Source organism: Balaenoptera borealis (genome assembly GCF_965194805.1).
Source record: "Balaenoptera borealis genome assembly, contig: HAP1_SCAFFOLD_137, whole genome shotgun sequence".
NCBI lineage: Eukaryota > Metazoa > Chordata > Mammalia > Artiodactyla > Balaenopteridae > Balaenoptera > Balaenoptera borealis.
Genome location: NW_028123955.1, coordinates 1,095,173 through 1,106,379, shown reverse-complemented (window position 1 = coordinate 1,106,379; position 11,207 = coordinate 1,095,173).

The following is an 11,207-nucleotide window of genomic DNA, read 5'->3' as shown; positions in this document are numbered from 1 at the left end:
GTTCCTTAAAACACTAGTGCTTAGGAAATCTATTGGAGGCAGAAGCAGTCAAGGGTAGCCTAGGGTTAGGGTTAGGCTCAGGGTTAGGCTTAGGGTACGGCTTAGGGTACGGGTTCGGGGAGGGGTGCGGGTACGGCGTAGGGTATGGGTTAGGGTTAGGGTTAGGGTTAGTGATAGGGTTAGGGCTCTGTTTAGGGTACGGGTTAGGATTAGGGTACGTGTTAGGGTTAGGGTAGGGGTTAGGGTTAGGGTACACGTAAGGGTTAGGGTAGTTATTAAACCTATCCCACTCTCTAGATACGCCTTAGCACGTAAAGGAATATTATTTGGGGGTCCAGCCATGGAGAAGAGTTTAGACACTGGGATAAGATAAGGAACACACCCATTATAAAGAAATCACATTAGGATTCTCTTTTTAAGCTGTTCCTTAAAACACTAGTGCTTAGGAAATCTATTGGATGCAGAAGCAGTCAAGGGTAGCCTAAGGTTAGGGTTAGGCTTAGGGTACGGCTTAGGGTACGGGTTCGGGGAGGGGTTTCTGTACGGCGTAGGGTATGGGTTAGGGTTAGGTTTAGGGTTAGGGTTAGTGTTAGGGTTAGGGCTCGGTTTAGGGTACGGGTTAGGAATAGGGTACGTGTTAGGGTTAGGGTAGGGGTTAGGGTTAGGGTACGCGTTAGGGTTAGGGTAGTTATTAAACCTATCCCACTCTCTAGATACCCCTTAGCACGTAAAGGAATATTATTTGGGGGTCCAGCCATGGAGAAGAGTTTAGACACTAGGATAAGATAAGGAACACACCCATTATAAAGAAATCACATTAGGATTCTCTTTTTAAGCTGTTCCTTAAAACACTAGTGCTTAGGAAATCTATTGGAGGCAGAAGCAGTCAAGGGTAGCCTAGGCTTAGGGTTAGGGATAGGGTACGGCTTAGGGTACGGGTTCGGGGAGGGGTTTCTGTACGGCGTAGGGTATGGGTTAGGGTTAGGTTTAGGGTTAGTGTTAGGGTTAGGGCTCGGTTTAGGGTACGGGTTAGGATTAGGGTACGTGTTAGGGTTAGGGTAGGGGTTAGGGTTAGGGTACGCGTTAGGGTTAGGGTAGTTATTAAACCTATCCCACTCTCTAGATATCCCTTAGCACGTAAAGGAATATTATTTGGGGGTCCAGCCATGGAGAAGAGTTTAGACACTAGGATAAGATAAGGAACACACCCATTATAAAGAAATCACATTAGGATTCTCTTTTTAAGCTGTTCCTTAAAACACTAGTGCTTAGGAAATCTATTGGAGGCAGAAGCAGTCAAGGGTAGCCTAGGGTTAGGGTTAGGCTCAGGGTTAGGGTTAGGGTACGGATTAGGGTACGGGTTCGGGGAGGGGTGCGGGTACGGCGTAGGGTATGGGTTAGGGTTAGGGTTAGGGTTAGTGATAGGGTTAGGGCTCTGTTTAGGGTACGGGTTAGGATTAGGGTACGTGCTAGGGTTAGGGTAGGGGTTAGGGTTAGGGTACACGTAAGGGTTAGGGTAGTTATTAAACCTATCCCACTCTCTAGATACCCCTTAGCACGTAAAGGAATATTATTTGGGGGTCCAGCCATGGAGAAGAGTTTAGACACTGGGATAAGATAAGGAACACACCCATTATAAAGAAATCACATTAGGATTCTCTTTTTATGCTGTTCCTTAAAACACTAGTGCTTAGGAAATCTATTGGATGCAGAAGCAGTCAAGGGTAGCCTAAGGTTAGGGTTAGGCTTAGGGTACGGCTTAGGGTACGGGTTCGGGGAGGGGTTTCTGTACGGCGTAGGGTATGGGTTAGGGTTAGGTTTAGGGTTAGGGTTAGTGTTAGGGTTAGGGCTCGGTTTAGGGTACGGGTTAGGAATAGGGTACGTGTTAGGGTTAGGGTAGGGGTTAGGGTTAGGGTACGCGTTAGGGTTAGGGTAGTTATTAAACCTATCCCACTCTCTAGATACCCCTTAGCACGTAAAGGAATATTATTTGGGGGTCCAGCCATGGAGAAGAGTTTAGACACTAGGATAAGATAAGGAACACACCCATTATAAAGAAATCACATTAGGATTCTCTTTTTAAGCTGTTCCTTAAAACACTAGTGCTTAGGAAATCTATTGGAGGCAGAAGCAGTCAAGGGTAGCCTAGGCTTAGGGTTAGGGATAGGGTACGGCTTAGGGTACGGGTTCGGGGAGGGGTTTCTGTACGGCGTAGGGTATGGGTTAGGGTTAGGTTTAGGGTTAGTGTTAGGGTTAGGGCTCGGTTTAGGGTACGGGTTAGGATTAGGGTACGTGTTAGGGTTAGGGTAGGGGTTAGGGTTAGGGTACGCGTTAGGGTTAGGGTAGTTATTAAACCTATCCCACTCTCTAGATATCCCTTAGCACGTAAAGGAATATTATTTGGGGGTCCAGCCATGGAGAAGAGTTTAGACACTAGGATAAGATAAGGAACACACCCATTATAAAGAAATCACATTAGGATTCTCTTTTTAAGCTGTTCCTTAAAACACTAGTGCTTAGGAAATCTATTGGAGGCAGAAGCAGTCAAGGGTAGCCTAGGGTTAGGGTTAGGCTCAGGGTTAGGGTTAGGGTACGGATTAGGGTACGGGTTCGGGGAGGGGTGCGGGTACGGCGTAGGGTATGGGTTAGGGTTAGGGTTAGGGTTAGTGATAGGGTTAGGGCTCTGTTTAGGGTACGGGTTAGGATTAGGGTACGTGCTAGGGTTAGGGTAGGGGTTAGGGTTAGGGTACACGTAAGGGTTAGGGTAGTTATTAAACCTATCCCACTCTCTAGATACCCCTTAGCACGTAAAGGAATATTATTTGGGGGTCCAGCCATGGAGAAGAGTTTAGACACTGGGATAAGATAAGGAACACACCCATTATAAAGAAATCACATTAGGATTCTCTTTTTATGCTGTTCCTTAAAACACTAGTGCTTAGGAAATCTATTGGATGCAGAAGCAGTCAAGGGTAGCCTAAGGTTAGGGTTAGGCTTAGGGTACGGCTTAGGGTACGGGTTCGGGGAGGGGTTTCTGTACGGCGTAGGGTATGGGTTAGGGTTAGGTTTAGGGTTAGGGTTAGTGTTAGGGTTAGGGCTCGGTTTAGGGTACGGGTTAGGAATAGGGTACGTGTTAGGGTTAGGGTAGGGGTTAGGGTTAGGGTACGCGTTAGGGTTAGGGTAGTTATTAAACCTATCCCACTCTCTAGATACCCCTTAGCACGTAAAGGAATATTATTTGGGGGTCCAGCCATGGAGAAGAGTTTAGACACTAGGATAAGATAAGGAACACACCCATTATAAAGAAATCACATTAGGATTCTCTTTTTAAGCTGTTCCTTAAAACACTAGTGCTTAGGAAATCTATTGGAGGCAGAAGCAGTCAAGGGTAGCCTAGGGTTAGGGTTAGGCTCAGGGTTAGGCTTAGGGTACGGCTTAGGGTACGGGTTCGGGGAGGGGTGCGGGTACGGCGTAGGGTATGGGTTAGGGTTAGGGTTAGGGTTAGTGATAGGGTTAGGGCTCTGTTTAGGGTACGGGTTAGGATTAGGGTACGTGTTAGGGTTAGGGTAGGGGTTAGGGTTAGGGTACACGTAAGGGTTAGGGTAGTTATTAAACCTATCCCACTCTCTAGATACCCCTTAGCACGTAAAGGAATATTATTTGGGGGTCCAGCCATGGAGAAGAGTTTAGACACTGGGATAAGATAAGGAACACACCCATTATAAAGAAATCACATTAGGATTCTCTTTTTAAGCTGTTCCTTAAAACACTAGTGCTTAGGAAATCTATTGGATGCAGAAGCAGTCAAGGGTAGCCTAAGGTTAGGGTTAGGCTTAGGGTACGGCTTAGGGTACGGGTTCGGGGAGGGGTTTCTGTACGGCGTAGGGTATGGGTTAGGGTTAGGTTTAGGGTTAGGGTTAGTGTTAGGGTTAGGGCTCGGTTTAGGGTACGGGTTAGGATTAGGGTACGTGTTAGGGTTAGGGTAGGGGTTAGGGTTAGGGTACGCGTTAGGGTTAGGGTAGTTATTAAACCTATCCCACTCTCTAGATACCCCTTAGCACGTAAAGGAATATTATTTGGGGGTCCAGCCATGGAGAAGAGTTTAGACACTAGGATAAGATAAGGAACACACCCATTATAAAGAAATCACATTAGGATTCTCTTTTTAAGCTGTTCCTTAAAACACTAGTGCTTAGGAAATCTATTGGAGGCAGAAGCAGTCAAGGGTAGCCTAGGCTTAGGGTTAGGGATAGGGTACGGCTTAGGGTACGGGTTCGGGGAGGGGTTTCTGTACGGCGTAGGGTATGGGTTAGGTTTAGGGTTAGTGTTAGGGTTAGGGCTCGGTTTAGGGTACGGGTTAGGATTAGGGTACGTGTTAGGGTTAGGGTAGGGGTTAGGGTTAGGGTACGCGTTAGGGTTAGGGTAGTTATTAAACCTATCCCACTCTCTAGATATCCCTTAGCACGTAAAGGAATATTATTTGGGGGTCCAGCCATGGAGAAGAGTTTAGACACTAGGATAAGATAAGGAACACACCCATTATAAAGAAATCACATTAGGATTCTCTTTTTAAGCTGTTCCTTAAAACACTAGTGCTTAGGAAATCTATTGGAGGCAGAAGCAGTCAAGGGTAGCCTAGGGTTAGGGTTAGGCTCAGGGTTAGGGTTAGGGTACGGATTAGGGTACGGGTTCGGGGAGGGGTGCGGGTACGGCGTAGGGTATGGGTTAGGGTTAGGGTTAGGGTTAGTGTTAGGGTTAGGGCTCGGTTTAGGGTACGGGTTAGGAATAGGGTACGTGTTAGGGTTAGGGTAGGGGTTAGGGTTAGGGTACGCGTTAGGGTTAGAGTAGTTATTAAACCTATCCCACTCTCTAGATACCCCTTAGCACGTAAAGGAATATTATTTGGGGGTCCAGCCATGGAGAAGGGTTTAGACACTAGGATTAGATAAGGAACACACCCATTATAAAGAAATCACATTAGGATTCTCTTTTTAAGCTGTTCTTTAAAACACTAGTGCTTAGGAAATCTATTGGAGGCAGAAGCAGTCAAGGGTAGCCTAGGGTTAGGGTTAGGCTTAGGGTTAAGCTTAGGGTACGGCTTAGGGTACGGGTTGGGGGAGGGGTTCGAGTACGGCGTAGGGTATTGGTTAGGGTTAGGGTTAGGGTTAGTGTTAGGGTTAGGGCTCGGTTTAGGGTATGGGTTAGGATTAGGGTACGTGTTAGGGTTAGGGTAGGGGTTAGGGTTAGGGTACGTGTTAGGGTTAGGGTAGTTATTAAACCTATCCCACTCTCTAGATACCCCTTAGCACGTAAAGGAATATTATTTGGGGGTCCAGCCATGGAGAAGAGTTTAGACACTAGGATAAGATAAGGAACACACCCATTATAAAGAAATCACATTAGGATTCTCTTTTTAAGCTGTTCCTTAATACACTAGTGCTTAGGAAATCTATTGGAGGCAGAAGCAGTCAAGGGTAGCCTAGGGTTAGGGTTAGGCTTAGGGTTAGGGTTACGGTACGGCTTAGGGTACGGGTTCGGGGAGGGGTGCGGGTACGGCGTAGGGTATGCGTTAGGGTTAGGGTTAGGGTGAGTGTTAGGGTTAGGGCTCGGTTCAGGGTATGGGTTAGGAATAGGGTACGTGTTAGGGTTAGGGTAGGGGTTAGGGTTAGGGTACGCGTTAGGGTTAGGGTAGTTATTAAACCTATCCCACTCTCTAGATACCCCTTAGCACGTAAAGGAATATTATTTGGGGGTCCAGCCATGGAGAAGAGTTTAGACACTAGGATAAGAAAAGGAACACACCCATTATAAAGAAATCACATTAGGATTCTCTTTTTAAGCTGTTCCTTAAAACACTAGTGCTTAGGAAATCTATTGGAGGCAGAAGCAGTCAAGGGTAGCCTAGGGTTAGGGTTAGGCTTAGGGTTAGAGTTAGGGTACGGCTTAGGGTACGGGTTCAGGGAGGGGTGCGGGTACGGCGTAGGGCATGGGTTAGGGTTAGGGTTAGGGTTGGTGTTAGGGTTAGGGCTCGGTTTAGGGTACGGGTTAGGAATAGGGTACGTGTTAGGGTTAGGGTAGGGGTTAGGGTTAGGGTACGCATTAGGGTTAGGGTAGTTATTAAACCTATCCCACTCTCTAGACACCCCTTAGCACGTAAAGGAATATTATTTGGGGGTTCAGCCATGGAGAAGAGTTTACACACTGGGATAAGATAAGGAACACACCCATTATAAAGAAATCACATTAGGATTCTCTTTTTAAGCTGTTCCTTAAAACACTAGTGCTTAGGAAATCTATTGGAGGCAGAAGCAGTCAAGGGTAGCCTAGGGTTAGGGTTAGGCTCAGGGTTAGGCTTAGGGTACGGCTTAGGGTACGGGTTCGGGGAGGGGTGCGGGTACGGCGTAGGGTATGGGTTAGGGTTAGGGTTAGGGTTAGTGATAGGTTTAGGGCTCTGTTTAGGGTACGGGTTAGGATTAGGGTACGTGTTAGGGTTAGGGTAGGGGTTAGGGTTAGGGTACACGTAAGGGTTAGGGTAGTTATTAAACCTATCCCACTCTCTAGATACCCCTTAGCACGTAAAGGAATATTATTTGGGGGTCCAGCCATGGAGAAGAGTTTAGACACTGGGATAAGATAAGGAACACACCCATTATAAAGAAATCACATTAGGATTCTCTTTTTAAGCTGTTCCTTAAAACACTAGTGCTTAGGAAATCTATTGGATGCAGAAGCAGTCAAGGGTAGCCTAAGGTTAGGGTTAGGCTTAGGGTACGGCTTAGGGTACGGGTTCGGGGAGGGGTTTCTGTACGGCGTAGGGTATGGGTTAGGGTTAGGTTTAGGGTTAGGGTTAGTGTTAGGGTTAGGGCTCGGTTTAGGGTACGGGTTAGGAATAGGGTACGTGTTAGGGTTAGGGTAGGGGTTAGGGTTAGGGTACGCGTTAGGGTTAGGGTAGTTATTAAACCTATCCCACTCTCTAGATACCCCTTAGCACGTAAAGAAATATTATTTGGGGGTCCAGCCATGGAGAAGAGTTTAGACACTAGGATAAGATAAGGAACACACCCATTATAAAGAAATCACATTAGGATTCTCTTTTTAAGCTGTTCCTTAAAACACTAGTGCTTAGGAAATCTATTGGAGGCAGAAGCAGTCAAGGGTAGCCTAGGCTTAGGGTTAGGGATAGGGTACGGCTTAGGGTACGGGTTCGGGGAGGGGTTTCTGTACGGCGTAGGGTATGGGTTAGGGTTAGGTTTAGGGTTAGTGTTAGGGTTAGGGCTCGGTTTAGGGTACGGGTTAGGCTTAGGGTACGTGTTAGGGTTAGGGTAGGGGTTAGGGTTAGGGTACGCGTTAGGGTTAGGGTAGTTATTAAACCTATCCCACTCTCTAGATATCCCTTAGCACGTAAAGGAATATTATTTGGGGGTCCAGCCATGGAGAAGAGTTTAGACACTAGGATAAGATAAGGAACACACCCATTATAAAGAAATCACATTAGGATTCTCTTTTTAAGCTGTTCCTTAAAACACTAGTGCTTAGGAAATCTATTGGAGGCAGAAGCAGTCAAGGGTAGCCTAGGCTTAGGGTTAGGCTCAGGGTTAGGGTTAGGGTACGGATTAGGGTACGGGTTCGGGGAGGGGTGCGGGTACGGCGTAGGGTATGGGTTTGGGTTAGGGTTAGGGTTAGTGTTAGGGTTAGGGCTCGGTTTAGGGTATGGGTTAGGAATAGGGTACGTGTTAGGGTTAGGATAGGGGTTAGGGTTAGGGTACGCATTAGGGTTAGAGTAGTTATTAAACCTATCCCACTCTCTAGATACCCTTTAGCACGTAAAGGAATATTATTTGGGGGTCCAGCCATGGAGAAGGGTTTAGACACTAGGATAAGATAAGGAACACACCCATTATAAAGAAATCACATTAGGATTCTCTTTTTAAGCTGTTCCTTAAAACACTAGTGCTTAGGAAATCTATTGGATGCAGAAGCAGTCAAGGGTAGCCTAAGGTTAGGGTTAGGCTTAGGGTACGGCTTAGGGTACGGGTTCGGGGAGGGGTTTCTGTACGGCGTAGGGTATGGGTTAGGGTTAGGTTTAGGGTTAGGGTTAGTGTTAGGGTTAGGGCTCGGTTTAGGGTACGGGTTAGGATTAGGGTACGTGTTAGGGTTAGGGTAGGGGTTAGGGTTAGGGTACGCGTTAGGGTTAGGGTAGTTATTAAACCTATCCCACTCTCTAGATACCCCTTAGCACGTAAAGGAATATTATTTGGGGGTCCAGCCATGGAGAAGAGTTTAGACACTAGGATAAGATAAGGAACACACCCATTATAAAGAAATCACATTAGGATTCTCTTTTTAAGCTGTTCCTTAAAACACTAGTGCTTAGGAAATCTATTGGAGGCAGAAGCAGTCAAGGGTAGCCTAGGCTTAGGGTTAGGGATAGGGTACGGCTTAGGGTACGGGTTCGGGGAGGGGTTTCTGTACGGCGTAGGGTATGGGTTAGGTTTAGGGTTAGTGTTAGGGTTAGGGCTCGGTTTAGGGTACGGGTTAGGATTAGGGTACGTGTTAGGGTTAGGGTAGGGGTTAGGGTTAGGGTACGCGTTAGGGTTAGGGTAGTTATTAAACCTATCCCACTCTCTAGATATCCCTTAGCACGTAAAGGAATATTATTTGGGGGTCCAGCCATGGAGAAGAGTTTAGACACTAGGATAAGATAAGGAACACACCCATTATAAAGAAATCACATTAGGATTCTCTTTTTAAGCTGTTCCTTAAAACACTAGTGCTTAGGAAATCTATTGGAGGCAGAAGCAGTCAAGGGTAGCCTAGGGTTAGGGTTAGGCTCAGGGTTAGGGTTAGGGTACGGATTAGGGTACGGGTTCGGGGAGGGGTGCGGGTACGGCGTAGGGTATGGGTTAGGGTTAGGGTTAGGGTTAGTGTTAGGGTTAGGGCTCGGTTTAGGGTACGGGTTAGGAATAGGGTACGTGTTAGGGTTAGGGTAGGGGTTAGGGTTAGGGTACGCGTTAGGGTTAGAGTAGTTATTAAACCTATCCCACTCTCTAGATACCCCTTAGCACGTAAAGGAATATTATTTGGGGGTCCAGCCATGGAGAAGGGTTTAGACACTAGGATTAGATAAGGAACACACCCATTATAAAGAAATCACATTAGGATTCTCTTTTTAAGCTGTTCTTTAAAACACTAGTGCTTAGGAAATCTATTGGAGGCAGAAGCAGTCAAGGGTAGCCTAGGGTTAGGGTTAGGCTTAGGGTTAAGCTTAGGGTACGGCTTAGGGTACGGGTTGGGGGAGGGGTTCGAGTACGGCGTAGGGTATTGGTTAGGGTTAGGGTTAGGGTTAGTGTTAGGGTTAGGGCTCGGTTTAGGGTATGGGTTAGGATTAGGGTACGTGTTAGGGTTAGGGTAGGGGTTAGGGTTAGGGTACGTGTTAGGGTTAGGGTAGTTATTAAACCTATCCCACTCTCTAGATACCCCTTAGCACGTAAAGGAATATTATTTGGGGGTCCAGCCATGGAGAAGAGTTTAGACACTAGGATAAGATAAGGAACACACCCATTATAAAGAAATCACATTAGGATTCTCTTTTTAAGCTGTTCCTTAATACACTAGTGCTTAGGAAATCTATTGGAGGCAGAAGCAGTCAAGGGTAGCCTAGGGTTAGGGTTAGGCTTAGGGTTAGGGTTACGGTACGGCTTAGGGTACGGGTTCGGGGAGGGGTGCGGGTACGGCGTAGGGTATGCGTTAGGGTTAGGGTTAGGGTGAGTGTTAGGGTTAGGGCTCGGTTCAGGGTATGGGTTAGGAATAGGGTACGTGTTAGGGTTAGGGTAGGGGTTAGGGTTAGGGTACGCGTTAGGGTTAGGGTAGTTATTAAACCTATCCCACTCTCTAGATACCCCTTAGCACGTAAAGGAATATTATTTGGGGGTCCAGCCATGGAGAAGAGTTTAGACACTAGGATAAGAAAAGGAACACACCCATTATAAAGAAATCACATTAGGATTCTCTTTTTAAGCTGTTCCTTAAAACACTAGTGCTTAGGAAATCTATTGGAGGCAGAAGCAGTCAAGGGTAGCCTAGGGTTAGGGTTAGGCTTAGGGTTAGAGTTAGGGTACGGCTTAGGGTACGGGTTCAGGGAGGGGTGCGGGTACGGCGTAGGGCATGGGTTAGGGTTAGGGTTAGGGTTGGTGTTAGGGTTAGGGCTCGGTTTAGGGTACGGGTTAGGAATAGGGTACGTGTTAGGGTTAGGGTAGGGGTTAGGGTTAGGGTACGCATTAGGGTTAGGGTAGTTATTAAACCTATCCCACTCTCTAGACACCCCTTAGCACGTAAAGGAATATTATTTGGGGGTTCAGCCATGGAGAAGAGTTTACACACTGGGATAAGATAAGGAACACACCCATTATAAAGAAATCACATTAGGATTCTCTTTTTAAGCTGTTCCTTAAAACACTAGTGCTTAGGAAATCTATTGGAGGCAGAAGCAGTCAAGGGTAGCCTAGGGTTAGGGTTAGGCTCAGGGTTAGGCTTAGGGTACGGCTTAGGGTACGGGTTCGGGGAGGGGTGCGGGTACGGCGTAGGGTATGGGTTAGGGTTAGGGTTAGGGTTAGTGATAGGTTTAGGGCTCTGTTTAGGGTACGGGTTAGGATTAGGGTACGTGTTAGGGTTAGGGTAGGGGTTAGGGTTAGGGTACACGTAAGGGTTAGGGTAGTTATTAAACCTATCCCACTCTCTAGATACCCCTTAGCACGTAAAGGAATATTATTTGGGGGTCCAGCCATGGAGAAGAGTTTAGACACTGGGATAAGATAAGGAACACACCCATTATAAAGAAATCACATTAGGATTCTCTTTTTAAGCTGTTCCTTAAAACACTAGTGCTTAGGAAATCTATTGGATGCAGAAGCAGTCAAGGGTAGCCTAAGGTTAGGGTTAGGCTTAGGGTACGGCTTAGGGTACGGGTTCGGGGAGGGGTTTCTGTACGGCGTAGGGTATGGGTTAGGGTTAGGTTTAGGGTTAGGGTTAGTGTTAGGGTTAGGGCTCGGTTTAGGGTACGGGTTAGGAATAGGGTACGTGTTAGGGTTAGGGTAGGGGTTAGGGTTAGGGTACGCGTTAGGGTTAGGGTAGTTATTAAACCTATCCCACTCTCTAGATACCCCTTAGCACGTAAAGAAATATTATTTGGGGGTCCAGCCATGGAGAAG